The sequence below is a fragment of the Mustela lutreola genome, chromosome 6 (genome assembly GCF_030435805.1).
Source record: "Mustela lutreola isolate mMusLut2 chromosome 6, mMusLut2.pri, whole genome shotgun sequence".
Classification (NCBI taxonomy): Eukaryota; Metazoa; Chordata; class Mammalia; order Carnivora; family Mustelidae; genus Mustela; species Mustela lutreola.
Window position 1 is genome coordinate 49,229,330 of NC_081295.1, and position 18,885 is coordinate 49,248,214.

Consider the following 18,885-nt stretch of genomic DNA (forward strand, 5'->3'; position numbering starts at 1 on the left):
AACAGATGACTTGAACACACTCTAAACTAACTAGACCTAACAGACATCTGTAAGGCACTATCCAACACATTCTTCTCAAGTACACACAGAAAATGCTTCAAGAAATAACATGTGTTAGGCTGTAAAATAAACCCCAATACATTTAAAATAACAGAAATAATACAAAGTATATCCTCTGTTCGTATGGAATTAAATTAGAAATCAATAACAGAAGGAGATTTGGGGCCCTTGGAAGTATGTTAAATTAAACAACACACCCCCAAATAATCAATAGATCGAAAAAGAAATCAAAAGGAAAGAATGAATGAGATGAACATCAAGAGGGGCACCTGGGTGGTTCAGTTGGGTTAAGCATCTGACTCCTGATTTCTTCGGCTCAGGTCATGATCTTAGGGTCGTGAGATCTACCCAGCCCCTGGGCTCTGTGTCAGTCATAGAACCTGCTCAAGAGTCTCCTTCTGCCCTTCCCCCTCCCCTCCTTCCCTCTCTCTAAAATAAATAAGAACCATCTCAAATCAACTAAATTCCCATCTTACGACACTGGAAAAAGAAGAGTAAACTAAACCTAAAACAAGCAGAAAGAAGGAAATGATAAAGACTAGAGAGGAAATTCATGAAATCAAAAGTAGAAAAACAAATAGAGAAAGTCAATGAAACTAAAAGGTAGTTCTTTGAAAAGATTTAAAAAAAAGAAGAAGAAGAAATTGCTGAATCTTTAGCCACACTGACCAAGAAAAAGAGAGAAGCTGGGCCCTGGCTGGTTCAGTTGGTAGAGCATGTGAGTCTTGATCTCAGGGTCATGAGTTTGAGCCCCATGTTGGACGTAGAGATTACTTATAACAAGAGAGAGAGAGAAAAGAATCAAATTACTAGAATCAGAAGTGAAATAAGGAAATGATACCAAATAGAAGGAATGCAAAAGATTAAAAAATGGTTAATGGTGTATAAATATAAAAGTTATTCTGTCCATTTCTTAATTCTATCAAAAAGCAAATGATTGTTTAAAGTAAAAATTGTAACATTTTATTGTAGGGTTTATGATGTATTTAGGTATAAAATATATGACAATAGCATAAAGGATGAAGTATAAATGAATCACACTATTCAAGCTTCTCACATTTTGCATGAAAAGATGGGATATTCAGTTTAAGTAGACACTGATATGTAAAGTCTTTAACCAATTTTGAGTTGATTTTTGTGTATGCTATAAGATAATGGTTCAACTGCATTCTTTTGCATGTGGCTGTCCAGTTTTCTCAATGTCATTTCCTAAAGACACTACCCTTCTTCTAGTGTGTATTCTTGGCTCCTTTGATATAAATTAATTGGCCGTATATGCATGGTCTTTTCTGAGCCCTCTGCTCTGTTTCATTGATCTATGTATACGTCTTTATGCTAATACTATACTGTTTTGATTAACAGTAATTCATAAAAAGTGAATGCTGCCGTCCCCTGGAGCAAGCATGTTAAAAATCTTTCAAAGAGGGATAGCTAAGAAGCTAACAAAGGAATTAAAATGACATAAATGTTTATTAACTCCAAAGAAAGAAAACTTATTAAAAGATTTTTTATATAGTTGTCATATTGAAAACACCATTATCATCTTGTAAAAGAAAAATGCCTTAGTAATTTGAGCATAGAATACTCCATATAATATACAATACAGAGTATAATATAAATTAACTATTATGCGCTACAGAGGCAGTGAAAGAAGAAATTGTTTTAAATGCCAGGTCTTCTGTCTCTGGCTATATGACCTTAGGTGTATTACTCTCTCTGAGTCACACGGGGAGAACATTAAAACTGACCTAGAGGGATGCCATGTTGATAAAAATCACAGAATGCATTAAAAATACATACATAGCATCCCTCAGTAAGTATTCAATTAATTAGCTAATTTGCACATATAGAAGTTTAATACGGGCCTCGCCCAGAAAAATATCTAGTAAATATTAGCTATGATTATTTTTATTAATTCATAATTACGTATTGTAGTAACTTGGTCAAGGCACCAGGTGGCATGAGATAATAAAAATTACTGTTACCTTAGAGTACTCTTCAGAATACAGTTGTATAATGACTTGCTTACTACATATGTTCATAAAAGCTTGAAATTCAAATTTCCTAAGTCATATATAAATTTGAAAATACCCCTTTAATTTATCATCTGTAAGCAATTTCATTTCAGCATTTCAGTGTATCTGCCTTTGCTTCTGTTTGGAATGACAGGTCAAGCCCCAAATATTACAGACACTGTTTTATTTTATTCTCAACTCTCCTAGGTGGTATGTACTAACTCTAGTTTATAGATAAGGAAACTGAAGCTTAGGGCAAAAATGGTATTCAAACCAAAGTTTGACAGAAATGTCTTTGAAAATTAGTTTACATGGTCTCCCATTGTCCTTAATTCCTCTAAGGAAGAATGAATTAAGAAATAGCCAAAGTAACTCTTTTTTTTTTTTTTTTTAAGATTTATTTATTTGACAGAGAGAAATCACAAGTAGACAGAGAGGCAGCCAGAGAGAGAGAGAGAGAGGGAAGCAGGCTCCCTGCTGAGCAGAGAGCCCGATGCGGGACTCGATCCCAGGATCCTGAGATCATGACCTGAGCCGAAGGCAGCGGCTTAATCCACTGAGCCACCCAGGCGCCCCGCCAAAGTAACTCTTTTCAAGCAAAATAAAAGAAGCAATCTCCATGTTTATTATTCTTTATAAGCTGGCATGTGGATTTCCAATACTGAACTTAACAAACATACTCTGAAGAATTTTTAAGAGGAAGCTTATTAATAATGCAAAATATTTATATTATACTCCTAAGAGTCTTAAACTACTTTGTGGTTTAAAAAAATTAATGCATAGTAGATAGGCCTCACAACTTTCCATTTATAAATGAAAGAATATAGCACATATGGGGATAAGTCATTTATACAAAGTTACTCTCTCCAAATCCATCTTGGAATTGACTTCAGAGTACACAAATGCTTGGTTTCCAAGACCAAACTAACATTTATTTATTTCCTTTTTCATTCAACAAATATTTATTGAGTACTGCGTGGAGACTAATATAAACCAGACACAAAACATTTCATCAAGTCTTCATCTCTGAGGTAAAAGAATGTTTGTAGAATAGTTTCTGGACTGGCTTGCCCAAACGGAAGACCATCTACCATTTCCCAGGTACAACGGTGGGTTCTTCCTGTTCCAATGATGTCGTGTGACTTGTCACTGATGTCTGTCATCCTGAGGGAGTGCCATTCTTAGTCCTTGGTAAGGTCCTACCCTGGGGCCATGGGATGGGAGGATAGGAAGATGGATAGTTACTGCTACTTCCTTCTCCGGGTGAGGTTTGCCAACCAATATAGACCGCCTTTCCAATTTTTAAAACCTTGGTGCACAGAAATGTCTACTCTACTTCATTGGAAGGATGAAAAGCTAGGGCTGATACAGACAGACGAGCCTTACAGAAACCATTCTGCAGCCAATGCAGAATGTAACACAAACTAGAAAGAAAGAACACCCTGAAAGAATTACTGCTTTGTTCTTCAGTGTGGTTTCTTACTACTGCATCATTATCAGCTAGAATGTAAGAGAGGGGGATTGAAACTCTCCTCCACACCTACCAAATTAGTAGCACATCCTGAAATAGGGCCTGGGGATTCACAATGCATTTTTAACAGGCTGATTAGGTGACTGTGGTGTAAAGTTGAGAATTAAATATTGGATATTTCTTTTAGCCAAAAGAATCAAGAAGGCTGTATGAAAAGAGTGGCATGGTAGCAGGACCTGGGATACAGGGAGCAGACATTCCAGATGGGAACGCAATAGCATGAGCAAAGGCAAAGCAGCGTATAAGAACAGGTTCCTTTGAGATGGGACAAAGGATCCATGACAATTTGTAATAAGAAATAAAGTCAGGATGGTCCATAGGGACAGGTCAGAGCTGTAAATGTCATGTTAGGGAGTCTGGACTTTGCTTCCCATTGTCAGATGAGTTACAGTAACCATCCTGATGAGAACAATAATGCGGGAGTCAGGGGTAATGAGGTCTCACACTACCCCAAACCACTGGCTTATTTTCCATCTTCACAATTTTCTTAAGCTTAATAAACTCAAACAGGAGTTTCTTTTGTTTGAAAGAATCATAAAATATTAGACGAAAAAAAGACATTATCATATTTGATGGTTTTCTTTTTTTTAAGATTTTATTTATTTACTTGACAGACAGAGATCACAAGTAGGTGGAGAGGCAGGTAGAGAGAGAGAGAGAGAGAGGAGAGGAAGCAGGCTCCCTGCTGCGCAGAGAGCCTGATACGGGGCTTGATCCCAGGACCCTGAGATCATGACCTGAGCTGAAGGCAGAGGCTTTAACTCACAAATATGGTGGTTTTCAAAGTAAGCTCTTGCATGGTGGCATGCAAGAGCCCAGTCAAGTGGGGCTCTGGGTCTCCCCATCTTATCTAACTGGAATTCAACCGGTAGTTTGAATTAACTGCTCTGAATATGCTAGACCCCAAAGGAGAAGGGAACATGGCCACTGACTGGAAATGACGGGAACTTTGTTTAGTCAGGGACCCGGTAAGTCTCTTGTCATGGAAAAATTCTCATACATATGGACCCTCTTGAAGATTGTATCTCACGCTACAAGCAATCTCAATAGGTTTTTAACTTTATCTAAAATCCCCTTCTACTCTCAGCCATGGCAGAGGATTCTCCAACCTTGTTTTCCCCATGGGTTCAGGTAACTCAAGGATGAATAAGCGCATTCGATGGGGAGTGAAGGTGGGCTGCTCATCCAATGACCCTGGCCTCTTACAGCTGGGCTCTACAAGGCTGGCTGATAGAATGTTCTAGACAAGATCTCCTTTAGAGTGATAGTGTTCAATAGAGATAAGTAAACAAAGAAACTTATTCTGACAAAAGTGGGGAGGTAGCAGAAAATCTAGCTCTGCGAAAACTGGTTGACCTAGATCAGTGGAATTAACATTTGAAATAATCTTGAGTATTTCCATGGAAATATTATATAGTTATATTTGCAGTTACATAGCTTTTTAAAATGTATATATGAAGCAGTTTATTCGAACCAAAAGGTAGCAAATTACTCTAACAAAACAAGATAGGAAGTCTCTCAGATTGATGACTGCTGACCTTGAATTCTCATTGGCTTCTCCCAGGCAGTCTGCAGATCAGGATGTCACACTGGTCAAAGAAGCCAGTCAATAAGAGTAAGCAAATGGGGCTAACCATGATGACACTCTTCCTCGTATGTCGTTGGTTTCTGACCACATGTACCACTGAAACTGTCATCTTAAAGGAAGTAAGAAGTGACTTTCTAACCACTAGCTTTTCCCAGTTTTCATCTTTGTGAACTGATAAGAAACATCTGACACTACTGATTAACCATTTTTCTATTCCTTCAGTCTGCCACTTCTTTTTCCTCTACCACTCTGTTATTTCCTTCAGAGGTTCCTCTTCCTCCTTCCACCCTTCTAAATGTAAGCATCTTGAATTCAAAGTGCTGTCCTTGGACTTCTACCTCTGTCTCTCAAAGATCTCACTTCTTCCCACTATCACTCAGTGGTCATGGTAGCTTTCTTCCTTGAGGGTCTACTGTATACCAAAGGGTGGTAAGTGCTTTACATGCGTTTTCCCTGACCTTCACTGAAATTCTGTTAATGACAACTCTTATCACTATCCAGTGAATAAATTCAGAGGCTCAGCAGGTTAACTCACTTCCATGTGGACATACATCTACAAGTGAGATAGCTGGGATTCAAGCCCAGGTAAGCTTTAGCTAAATGTCTGACCTTTTCCCGTGCTGTCCATGATGATTAAGAGGTGAAGCCCAACACTGCCTACGACAAAATGATACAGCCAGACTGATCAAGGCACAGATAGGAAATTTCTGAAAAGTCCTAGGCATATATATAAGAGATGGTATATGATACAGGTGGTATTTCAAATGAATGAGAAAAAAAAAAAAGGTTTTCCAACAAACTATATTTTAACACATAATTTTAAATAAACACCTACTTCATACCACATCAAAATTCCAATTGGATTAAGATTTTTGATGTAAAAAAAACTGTAAATATTTATCTATATTTTCTATATATATCACATATACTTACCTGTGTTTTCTGAATTTAATTGTATTTTCTAGATACATATTTATATAATGTGGAGGAAGAGAAGGACTTTCAACGTATGACACCGAAGGTGGAAAGCACAAAAGAATGAGTGAGAAATTCAATTCCCAAATACATAAACTTCCAAAGGGGGGGGGATCTCTTACAGTTCTGTGCCCATACATCCACCTCCCTGCTGTCCATGCTGCTGGCTTTTTACATCTGGCTATAGCTTGCTATTTTCCCATTCCCATTTTATCTTTATCTAGAAAAAGAAGGCTCTCCAAACTAGTATTCAACACTTAATTCAGCTGCAACTGTGACCTCAAGTATGTTAAATTTTCTAGAACTCAGTTCCTTTTTTTTTATAAAGTATTGACCTGAAAAATTTCTGAGGTCTTTTGCATTCCAAAATTTGATTCTCTTTTTACAGCCTCTATTCCCTTCTGTTGCAGTTTGAGGAGGATAATAAATAACCACCCTTTCTTTTCTTGAGTTTAGAACCCATGAAGAAATAAAATACACTAGAGACCCAAATGGTGCCCAGAGGAATCGCTTTCTTATTGATACTAAGTCTGAAAAGGTGGCTTGAATCGATGGCTACAGGAGCAGGCTAACACTACCCCACAACCGCCAGTCCTGAGCTTGACCGCCACAACGTCCCCCACCACCCCCCCTTCATGGCAGAGAAGGAAAATAAAGGAAGGAAATGTGGAATTGAGCCACAGACCCTCATTTCCTTCTTACAACCTCATCAGAGGTAGCAGCACAAACATAGCTGAAGTCCGTCCGTGAAGTCATCAAGGCATGGGAAAGTGTTGTCTCCAACTCCACTGGGAAGGCACTTCTTTCATTTAAAGTCCAGTTGTATATTTCTCCATACCTCTTGAAAACCAGCCTGTTCCCGGTCCTTTCTTCCTCACTCAGAGAAAAATTATATTATCTAAATTGGTCTTCCATCTCTGCTCTTTCTACCATCTTACCCATTCTGTGCACCACTTCTAGATTAATCTTTTAAAATCGTGTCATAATCAAGAAATAGCTACATAAAATCTGAACTTGAAATCAGGAAATATAAATTTCAATCCAGGTTCTTTTATTAATTACCTATACGGCCCTCCACACTTCGCTGCACTTTCCTAAATTCGGGGAATTCTCACCCACGGCATGGCATAATATCAACACAAGTGTCAAAAACTTGCAATAAATTTTGACGTACCTGGCTGGCTCAGTCAAAAGAACCCACATTTGGGTATAAAGATTATTTAAATAAATACATAAACAAACAAACAAACTTAAAAAAATTCCAGTAAATTTGTCTACAGTATAAACCCCTTAACATGGTAAATATGGCTCTGTATAATCGACTAATGATTTCTAGACTTCATCCCCAGAACTTCCTACAGGGTCTGTCCTTTTTAACAAAGCAGATTTCTAAAACATTAAATACTTTATTTTTTCTATGCTGTTCCTTACTTAGCAGGTACCCAAACCCCAAAACTCCCAACACAGCTTCTCTGGAGACTGTTCCTTCTAGAAGATCCTATAAAAACTATGCTTCTTTCCCAAGGCTTTTGGATCTTCCCAGCCAGAAGTGACCACACATTCACATCTGGGTTGGCGCTATATTTGTCATGCATCCATCTGTGTCAGAGAAGCTTATGATGATGGGTCATGCCTTACTCCCACTCTCCCTGCAGCTGGGTGAAGCCTTGGAACCAGTTCTAGACAATGCACTAATGTGATTTAAGGACACATCCTATTTCTGAGCCAAATGATCCTCCAGTTTTCTCTCTCCCTGTGGCAATCTGACAACTATGTGCTTAGATGTTTATTTCACAAGACTTTGTGACATGAAAGACCTGGAAGACAGTTTGATGAAGCAAATGAGATTTGTTAAAACTTAAATAACCCAGCCTGTTCTACTATACCACCTAGAAAGAAGGCTGAGGGATGCATGACCAACCGCTGTTTCCTCAGTTGTATCCAGAGAAGCAATAGTGCCATGATAGTGGAGTACTAGTATTTATTATACCTATTTACTTATAATTAATAATTATAATAATCTGTGAGATTAATCACTATTACTTATATTAATACTATAGTATATTACATGTAATCTTATTTTTATTACATTGTATGATATATTATGTCACTATTTATTATTATACTGCTTATAAGAAATACCAAAGCATTTCTTTTTTTTTTTTTAATTGTTTTTAGCTTTGAAGCAACTTTTTATTTAGGGCTTAAAAAATATAATTCAAATTCTGCTCTAAGCAATAGAACAGAAACCCAAATAGAAAGTTCCAACCTTTTAGAAATGGAACTCCTTATGCGTGTTGGATTTCATGACATTTTAACCACTTCCTAAAACTACAAGTGACTTCAAAACAAGTGATAAATAATTTAAACTGAGGCTCAAAGAGTTCAAAGGGGCACAGCAGGATGCTACACTGCCTTCAGTATAAAGCAAACTTAGGAAGGGGACCTAGAGGACCTCAGAAATGAAGGTTTTGCTTTCTCGACTCTAAGAGTCACCACTTTTTGTCTTCTAAATTGTTATTATGAAAAATTCCAAGGCTACACTGCTACAAGTAAAGCTAACGGTCCAATGAACACCATGGCACAGATTCAACAATTAAGGCTTTGCCCCCTTGCTTTATCTATTTAAAAAAAATTTTTTTTTAAATATTCAGGGACACCTGGGTGTCTCAGTCGGTCCAGCATCTGACTCTTGGTTTCCACTCAGGTTGTGATCTCGGTCTTCGGATTGAGCTCAGCAACCGGCTCTGTGCTCCACGCAGAATCTGTCTGTCCCACTCCTGACCCCAGCTTGCGTATGTGTGTGGTCTCTCAAATAAATAAACACCTTTTGAGAAATTTTTAAAATATTCATATTTTCTTACACAACCACGTCACCATTATCACAAAATTCTTAATCTTTAAAATTTTTTTAAAATTAAAATTAACAGGGAAAATTAATTTTGCTGAGAAAATTATTTTGAAATGCAACACAATAGCTCCCTACAAAACCTGGGGATGCCCGTGAATCCAGCAAAGTGGAGACACCAACTGCTCAGCGTCTCCAACAGCTTCCAGGCCTTGTGAATGTCACCTGCTGGTGACAGGAGATGTGAGCCAGTCAGCCAGCCCGTTCTCCTCCAAACAAAAATGCTTATTCCCAGGAGGAAAGGTGATCTCTGTCTCTTCCCTTAGGTATATGTCAGGATGCTTTCTCTCCCAAAGATACTCTTAGATGAGTGAGACTGGAATGGGAGAAGGTGTCACATGCGTAAGAAGAGTCTCAAGGACACTAGACACACCCCAAATCTTTGAATTTTGGAGGATCTGGTGTCGATGTCACTTACTGTTGTTAAGTGTTAAGTGTTATAAGGGCTGTTTTATATGTTGGGCGGGGAGAGGTTGTTGTAAGTCTTGACTTGTGAGGGAAAGGCAATTATAAAACAGCAGGAGGTACTTGAAAAGACTTCAGTCACTAGACTGAAGCTGTGGAGATCAGAATCTTGTTTGGTCTTCATGACAGGGCTCCTAGCATACTACCTATAATCTTTGATTTAAAAGCTAAATAAAACAACAACAAAAATGAGCTAACTACAGGGCGCCTGGGTGGCTCAGTGGGTTCAGCCTCTGCCTTCGGTTTAGGTCATGATCTCAGGGTCCTGGGATCAAGCCCTGCATCAGGCTCTCCACTCAGTGGGGAGCCTGCTTCCTCCTCTCTCTCTGCCTGCCTCTCTGCCTACTTGTGATTTCTCTCTCTCTCTCTCTCTGCCAAACAAATAAATAAAATCTTTTTTTAAAACAATGAGCTAAATATGAACAAGCTGGGACTAGCAAGCCATGTAGCTGGCTTGCTACATTTATTCCTAACCGTTGCTTTCCTCACCTTGGAAATGGGAATACCGAAGCTTACCTCTCATTAGTGTTGGGCAGTGAGGACTAGAGACAACATGTGTTTTCTACCAAGTGGGATTTGGTAGAAACTGTCTTATAGGAACAAGGTTGTAGTGGCTGGAATATACTTCAAGAGATTCACCAGGGCTCCCCAACTTATGCCTCTGATCTAATTTTGACATTGGTGTCCCTTCTTCCTGCTTCTCTTTTTTTTTTCTATCCTTAGTCATGAAATGTCAGGAGAGCAGAAACTTAGTCCTAGGTCACCCATAAAGCATGATCATGAGAAGGCAGCTAGGAGCAGTAGGGAAGGAGCTTCATTTTCCCTCAGGAGAGCTTCTGCTTGAGCTCAGTGCCTAAGACAGGGTTAAGTACTGAGCCGGAGACATCATGGGGGAAATTTCAAGCACAAACTAAAAGTGAAAAGTTGCCTGAAGAAAAAAGGGAAGTACACCTGATCCTTTTTTTTTTTTTTTAAGATTTATTTATTTATTTGACAGACAGAGATCACAAGTAGGCAGACAGGCAGGCAGAGAGAGGGAGAGGAGGAAGCAGGCTCCCTGCAGAGCAGAGACCCTGATGTGGGACTCGATCCCAGGACGCTGAGATCATGACCTGAGCTGAAGGCAGCGGCTCAACCCACTGAGCCTTTTTCTTTAAAAACATATATTATTTTTAAACTTGTGAAGATTAGAATTATTGGAGCTATTTATTTGCTTTTTAGAGATGGATTCATGACTTGTATTGTTACCAGAAAAAGTCTGTGATGGCTTAGCAAGACCTGAGGTGGGAGAGAAAGGGGATCAGAATGAATCCCTTCCTGCCATCTAAAGGGAGTGGTGGGAAAGCAGCACGAGAATCAGGTCTAGGAGGTCCACAGGGAATGGAGGGCACTCAAAGGCGAGAGCTTTTCCTCCTCCTGAATCCCCATGCTCCTCAACTCCCTGAAATAGCCACAGTATGATGGGTGTTGACATATTGCCTCTTCGGGCCCTCCAGAGACATCGGCTTATAGTCTGGGGATTTCATTACAACAAAATCAGGCACAATAATAGTGACAGTTAGAACAAATAATAACAGAGAAGGTTTCTTCTGAGCCAGTCAAGTACTGTTTAGCCCATGAAAGTTCCTGACAGGCAGTATGGCCTGACAAGGAGTGGCTGTTGAGAGGACAGTTGGGTGTCAATGCTTACTCCCCCTCTAAATGCAGAGAGAATGCCTCTTGCGCTTTAGTCCATCTAAGTAGAAGTTGAAATTGATTTCAGGTCCATGGGTTGAAATGGGATAACTTCTCTAATCATTCACAGCCCAGGTACTCTTCTAACCCAACTTCCCCCTGACCACCTGTGCAACATTAAGCTTACAAAGGACAAAAATTGTGGAGCTTTTTAGTTGTCTTCTGGTTTATTTTAAGCATTTTATTTCAAAATAATTTCAGACTTACACAAAGTTGCAAAAATCATAGAAAGAATTCCCCATACCCTCCACTCAGAATCTTGAAACCACAGAACAATGACCCAAACCAGAAAAATATCAAAAAGATCTATTATCTAGCCTACACGTCTCATTCAGTTTTGCTCATTGTCTCACTGATGTCATTGATTTTATCCAGGCTCCAATTCAAGAGACATATGTTTAGTTGTCATGCTGCATAATTAATCCATATTCTACACCAAATGTAGGGAAACTTGCTCTGTAAAAGGTCAGAGGGTAAATATTTTATGTTCTCTGGGCCAGATGATCACTTGGCCAGACATAACCACCAACAGTATATTTTAAAAATGGGTGTGGCTATTGTCCCAATACAATTTTGCTTAGAAAAACAAGCAGCCAACTAGATTTTTTGATGGATCATAGTTTGTCCATGGTTTTCAAAGTGTGGTCCCGAGACCACCATTTTATGTTATCACCCAGGAACTTGTTAGATATGCAAATTTTTAGGCCCTATCCTGTACTTATGAATCAGAAATTCTTTGGGGAAGAATGGGAAATGTCAATATGCATTTTAGCTACTGTCCCAGATGTTTATGTGTATCCTAAAATTCTAGAATACTGATCAAAATACATTTTCAGTATTTGTCTTTTAAGACATTGATACATGTGGACAATATAGGCCTATTATTTTGTAGGATATCCTTCTGTTTAGGTTTGGTAGATGTTTGCTTATGATTAAATTCAGACTATGTATTTTTTGGCAAGAATGCCACTGAAATGATGTGTCTTCTTCATGGGCGTTATCTGAAAGCACATGGTATCAATTTGTCTCTTGAAAGTTGAAGGTAACTTTGATCACTTGGTTAAAAGGTTGTCTGCCTGGTTTCTGTACTGTAATGTTACTATTTTCTCTTTGTAATTAATAAGTATCTTGTGGGAAGATACTTCAGTTCCATATAAATACTTTCATGTGCTAATTTTAGCATCCATTGATGATTCTTGCCTAAAACAATTATCCCTGTCTTTTTTGCCACATATGCAAATCATATTCTTTCTGCACTAATTACTTAGAATTCTACACTAATTACTTAGAATTCTACTTTAATAAATAGCATTTCCTTATCTTTCATTAATTATTTTTTCAACAATTTATTTATAACAGTATGGACCCATGGATTTCTATTATATTCATGTATTATAATTCATTATTATCATCATTAATTGTGTTCTTTCAGTTGACCAGATTGAACCAATGGGAACTCCTTATAATTGACTCTTTTTTTCTTTTTTGACTTGTCCCATCATATTTTGAGGCTTGAGAAGTTACATCCTGGTTACCTACTTTCTGCACTCCACTTACCTAGTGGTTGGGGGGTTCAAGGAATGTGGACCACTTTTAGCTATGCATAAATAATAAGAGAGCAATACATTCAAGGAAATATGAAGAAAAGTCAACACAAGGTGAACTTAGCTTTTGAAGTATGACTATGAAAGACTATCGTCACAGTGTTTCAAATTCATGATTCACTTTTAACTGGATGCAAAGATTTATGTTTGAGCTGGTCCCTTAAGTGTAAGAAGATGACGTAGGGGCTTCCAAAAGTTCATTATAACTGATGTCAGAATTCAGTAATTTCACTTTTATCTCTTTTTTAAAGATTTTTTTTATTCGTTTGACAGACAGAGATCACAAGCAGCAGAGAGGCAGGCAGAGTGGGGGGAATCAGGCTCCCCACTGAGCAGAGAGCCTGATTCGGGGCTGGATCCTAGGACCCTGGGATCATGATCTGAGATGAAGGCAGAGGCTTAACCCACTGAGCCACCCAGGCACCCCTCACTTCTATCTCTTTAAGCAACAAATTAGAGTCTCGTTTCAAAATTTCCATTACAGAATAGAATTTTCACCCTATACTCATGAATACAATGGACCTAGCTTTTTCTATCTTGACATCTTTAGAATGAAACAATGTATATGTTCTACAAAAAAGATAATAACATTACCCAGAGACACTGGTAGAGTTTGAATTCAAAAAGAAATTGCATTTTTCCCTTTTTGGGACTTAATCCTGACATTTCTGAAGTAAGAATTACCAGCCTAAGTCTGCAGGTGAAAAGTGGGGTATGTGTTTTGGGTCCACAGTGAAGTAAGACACTGTCCCAGCTGTTCGTGATTGCTACAGAAATCTCAGACTGGCCCCATCAAACACCTACTTCTGTTATGGTTTGTGATACAGGTTACAGGTCAGAAAGCTTGAGTGACAAAATGAAGTACACGTAGGAAGAACCACACAATCTAACCTTTATCACTTAGAATTGTTGGCAATAACTGATTGGTTTAGTTGTATATTCACTTACTGTATATTACTGAGCACCAACTTGGTTCAAGGCCCGCAGCTAGGTCCTAGTGGGATGCCAAACTGTTTGAGATACCTCAAAAGGATTATTTCTAAGGATTAAATAAGTTCATTATCCTTTAAAAAAATGTGATGAAAATACTAAATAAGTAATGGATTACACAAACACACGTATGCACACATGCATGAACAAGAGATGGCTAAGGCAATTAAAAAGTGCCTCTCCATTGGATGTTGCTCTTTTGGTAATTCAATGAAAAAAATTAATTTCTTTAGAAAGTTTTCAGGTACAACAACAACAACAAAACCTGAAAGAAAAAAAATGAAGAAAATGGGGCTCCTGGGTGGCTCAGGTGGTTAAGCATCTGCCTTCAGCTCAGGTCATGATCCCATTGTCCTGGGATGGAGCCCCATATCAGGACCCCTGCTCAGCAGGGAGCCTGTTTCTCCCTCTCTACTTTCCCTGAACTTGTGTTCCCTCTCTTGCAATCTCTCTTTGTCATAAATAAATAATATTTTTTAAAAGAAAGTTTTCAGGTAATGCTCAAACTATTAAAAAATAAAATTATGTTTAAAAATCAATTACTCGGGCATGTGGCTGGCTCAATCAGTAGAATGACTGTTGATCGCTGGGCATAGAGATTACTTTAAAAGTGAATACATTCATACATACAAAAGCAAGCAAACCAATCAATCAATCAACTCAGTTACTGATGACACACAGTATGATTCCATTTATACAAAGTTCTAGAATAGGCAAAATTAATAATAATATAAAAAATCAGAACAGATCTATTGGGATGTGGTAGTATCCATTGCTGTATCACAGATTACCCCAAATTTAACAGCTTGGAATAATAAACACTTGTTATCAAGTAGTTTCTCTGGTCCTGAAATTTGGGAATGCCATAGCCCAAAGGTTCTGGTTCAAGTCTCTTATTCAGACTCTTGTAAGACTGAAATCGGGACAGTGGCCAGGACTGCAGCCATCTGAAGCCTTGACCAGGGCTGGCTGATACACTTCGAAGATGGCTCACTCATATGGTTGTTGACAAAGGCCTCAGGTCCTTACTGACTCAGGCACCCATTGGCCTCAGTTCCTTTCCACAATGCCTTGAGTATCCTCACAAGGTTGGCTTCTCCCAGAATAAGTGATCCAAAAAAAAAAAAAACCAAGATGAAATCTGCAATGTTTTTAAAGATGTAAATAAATATCATGCTGTGTAAGCTATTGCAACTCTGACAATTTTGAAATTGTCAAGGTGGCACTTTCATCTTTGGTAACTCTGGCCCAACGGGCTCAGTTATACAACCTTACTCAGCCTTATGCCTTAGCCAAGGGCAAAACTACCAGGATTTATACTAAAAATCAGTGTGCGTTTGGAGGGGAGATCATGATTTTGAGATGTTATGGAAATAGCAAAGTTTCCTTACCTCCAATGAGGATAAAATTAAAAATGGCTCTTATGTCCAAAATTTATTAGATGCCACACTTTTTGCTGGTTGCTCTAGCCATTATCGAGTCCTGGGCATTCCAGACTCGACCCCAAAGGAAACCACCTTGCTGACATTGTCAGCCAAAAATGTTGCTGTGGGGTGTCTGGGTGGATCAATTGGTTAAATGACTGCCTTCGGCTCAGGTCATTATCCTGGAGTCCCAGGATCAAGTCCCACATCAGGCTCCCTGCTCTTCAGGGAGCCTGCTTCTCCCTCTGACCCTCCACCCTCTCATGTTCTCTCTATCTCTCATTCTCTCTCTCAAATAAATAAATAAATAAATATCCTTAAAAAGAATGTCACTGTCAAGGATACCAATAGTCAAACCTCTGTCACGGTCCAAAGGGATATCCTCTAAATAATAATTTGGAAAAATTGATCAGAGACACCCAATAACTGGCCCCAGAAAAGAAAAAAAAAAACATTATTGGAAATCTAATAATTATTGGTATTGATAAAAAAAAGATAACTCTGATTGGACCAAATAATAACACAGCCTTACTCCAAATTCCAAAATTCCCACTACCTACCACTGTACTTGAATTAAATCACTGGTCTCCTGACAAAATGATAGTAATCGTGAACGAATATTGGTGAGAAAATATTAATAAGGCTGCAAGAAGTACCTACTTTGCTTGTCCTGCCTACCTTAAATACAATCCTTGGAAGCCTGTTCACACTGGCTGTGTCTATCCACACTGGCTATATATACAGGCTGTCCCTGCAGCATTTTAAATTGACTGATGGACCATTTGAGGTTTGACAAATGGATTTCATACAGCTTTCCCCATCTCATGGATATGAATATGTTTTAGTCATGGTTTATATGCTTTCTCACTGGACGGATGCTTTCCCTTGTATATAGGCCACTGCTTCTTTTGTGGCAAAATGTCTCTCAGAAAAGATGATTCATCCCTAGAGGATCCCTCTTACACTTCACTAGAGAACCCACTTCACTAGTCAGGCACTTTGATAGGTCTGTGCTCTTCGGCTGGTCCTACAACACTTTACTCTGCTTACCATCCTCAATCCTTAAGGCTAGTCAAATGCACTAACATTGCCACTGAAACTCACTTGGTGAAATCTGTAGAGGCCCTTCAAATATCCTAGCTAGAAGCATTGCCACTGGTCCTTCTAAATCTCACATCCACTCCCTTTGTTAACTCCTAGACTCTCACACTTTCAGATAGTCCCAGGATGCCGGTTGAACTTCAGGGTCAGATGCTTTGTCTGATTCACAGCTGATAAAAGGATAAAATATCAGAATACATATTGTAAAGACCTCATTGCTTTAGTTGAGAATAACCGTGCTTTGGTAGAACGATGTTTTCACAGTGCAATCCCATGAGACAAAGACCTTTAGCATCCTACTTTGCCACCTGTAGATTTAGCCTATTAGAAAAGACAGCTTCCCAAAGACTCTCTTCAACTTCACTGGAAGGGTCCCTCCAGGTACTGCTAGCCAATCCTGTGCTGCCAAAGTTTAGGGAATAGACACCTGCAATCACGTGTCACGTTTAAGAAAGTATCAAATCCTGAATAGACTTGCACACTAACTAGTGACCTGAAAATACACATTTCCAGCAATGAAAGCAGATGATATCTTACAGAGACAACTTTCCCCAAATACCCAGAGCAGACCTGTATACCTTTTTCTCACTCTTGTTTCTTAAATTGTTTTCTCCCTCTCTTTTTTGAAGACAATGATAATATCAGCATTTCCCAACCCACTGCCAAAGGGAGAAACCTTTCTGACTGTTGGATCCGTCACAAGAAACTGATCTGTTCATGATATCTGAGATCCCTTGGTCTTACCTGTAACCCATTTCTCTTATAATCTGTTCCCCTGCACTCATGAGAAATATCAATGGGACGAGTCCTCACTGCAAGGGTTTTAGAAAGAACCCCTTAAGATGGGATGGTACCTCACAAGGTGCTATCTCAATTCCTCTGATCCCTGGTTTGAAAAAGCTAATCAGGAAATTCCAGCTAATGGATCTACCAATGGCCAGAACTTAGTTGGAGCCCTCTGTGTTCCACGCCTGGTTTCATTTTTATCTGTGGTACGATAGCCTTTCCCAAGGGCATATGCATGTTTAGAGAGCTGGTGGACTGAGATGCTTTACTGTCCCTGTCAACATTCATCAAATATCACAAGTCTCCTGTTGGTCCCCACACTCATCCTCCAGAGCTGCCTTACACAGGAACTTTCAGGAAGAGTTCATAACTCCAGGTTTGCCTTTATAGGGAGAGCTGTTCTCCCTTCAGTTGGGGTAGGTGTTAATGAATGCACGATCAGAAATCTCTCCCCTAAATACGTAAGCTTGCTGATTCCATAGCCAAAGCAGTAACAGATCAACAATGATCACTTGAGTCATTAGCTAAAGTAGTTTTGGATTATCGCATAACCCTTGATTACCTACTTACTGAACAAAGAGATATTTGTGCAATAGCAAATACCACCTGTTGCACATGGATATAGGCCTCTGGAGAGGTAGAAATTCAGTTACACAAGATCAGGGAACATGCTACTCAGTACAACAAATTTTACCTAATGACCCCTGGTCTTTTAACCTATTTAGTGAATTACCTTCAGGTTTGGGCTCCTGGTTTTGAAGAGAGTCTAAACTGATTCTGCTTTGCATAATTATTTTTAAGTCTTATACCTGTTGCCTGTGAAACCTTTGTGAAAATGGCATACCCAACATGGTGATGCTAGCTCAGTTCTTCAAGATGATCTCCAATGTTCATGATCTTGATAAAATATAGACTTTAGAGAAGAAATGCACCAGATATAAACTAATATAGAGATAGACAAAAAGATAGACAAAAAGAATTAAAGAGACATTTTAAAGTGCAAATGGAGACAGAATTGTGTCTGTATCCTGTCTGAGAGCCGTTCATGATTCCCAGCTAGTGGCAGGAAAAGAACCAACTCCTTAGCATGGCGTACACAATTGTTTCCATCTGGCCGTACTCCCCACTCCAGCTTCAGCAACTGCTATGCCCCAGCTGATTTTATGGGGACAGAAAGGGTCTTATTTATTTTTTCATCCCCAGTACTTATCCCACTCCAGAATCTGATAAATGTTCACATAATAAAGGAATGCCTGCATGGAGAGTAACAAGCATGAACTTTAAAAAGACAGTTTTTAGCTCTAAATTTTCTATGAATGGTTCTCTTTTGTTTTAGATTCTAAAAGTGAAACTTCAAAGTCAGCTAAAGTTCAGTTTAGACACTTAGAAACTGATCATAGAAACCATATTTATATACATGTACAAATATGAGTATATAGATATGTGTGTATATTTATACACACAGGAATATTTCATAAATCACAAATATTTTTATTTCCCACAAATCTTATAGGTTGTGTCTGTTTCCTAAAGATCTATCATTTAGCACAATAAACATATTAATGTTTGTGTCTTTTTGCCAGATAAAAATGAGATGTTTTTGATTAAATAGTGACAACTAAAAATAAGGAAAATTGAGAACAAAGAGGACCAAAGTAAGACCAAAGAAACAAACAAAGCACAAAGGCGAGGAGGTATTGTGAT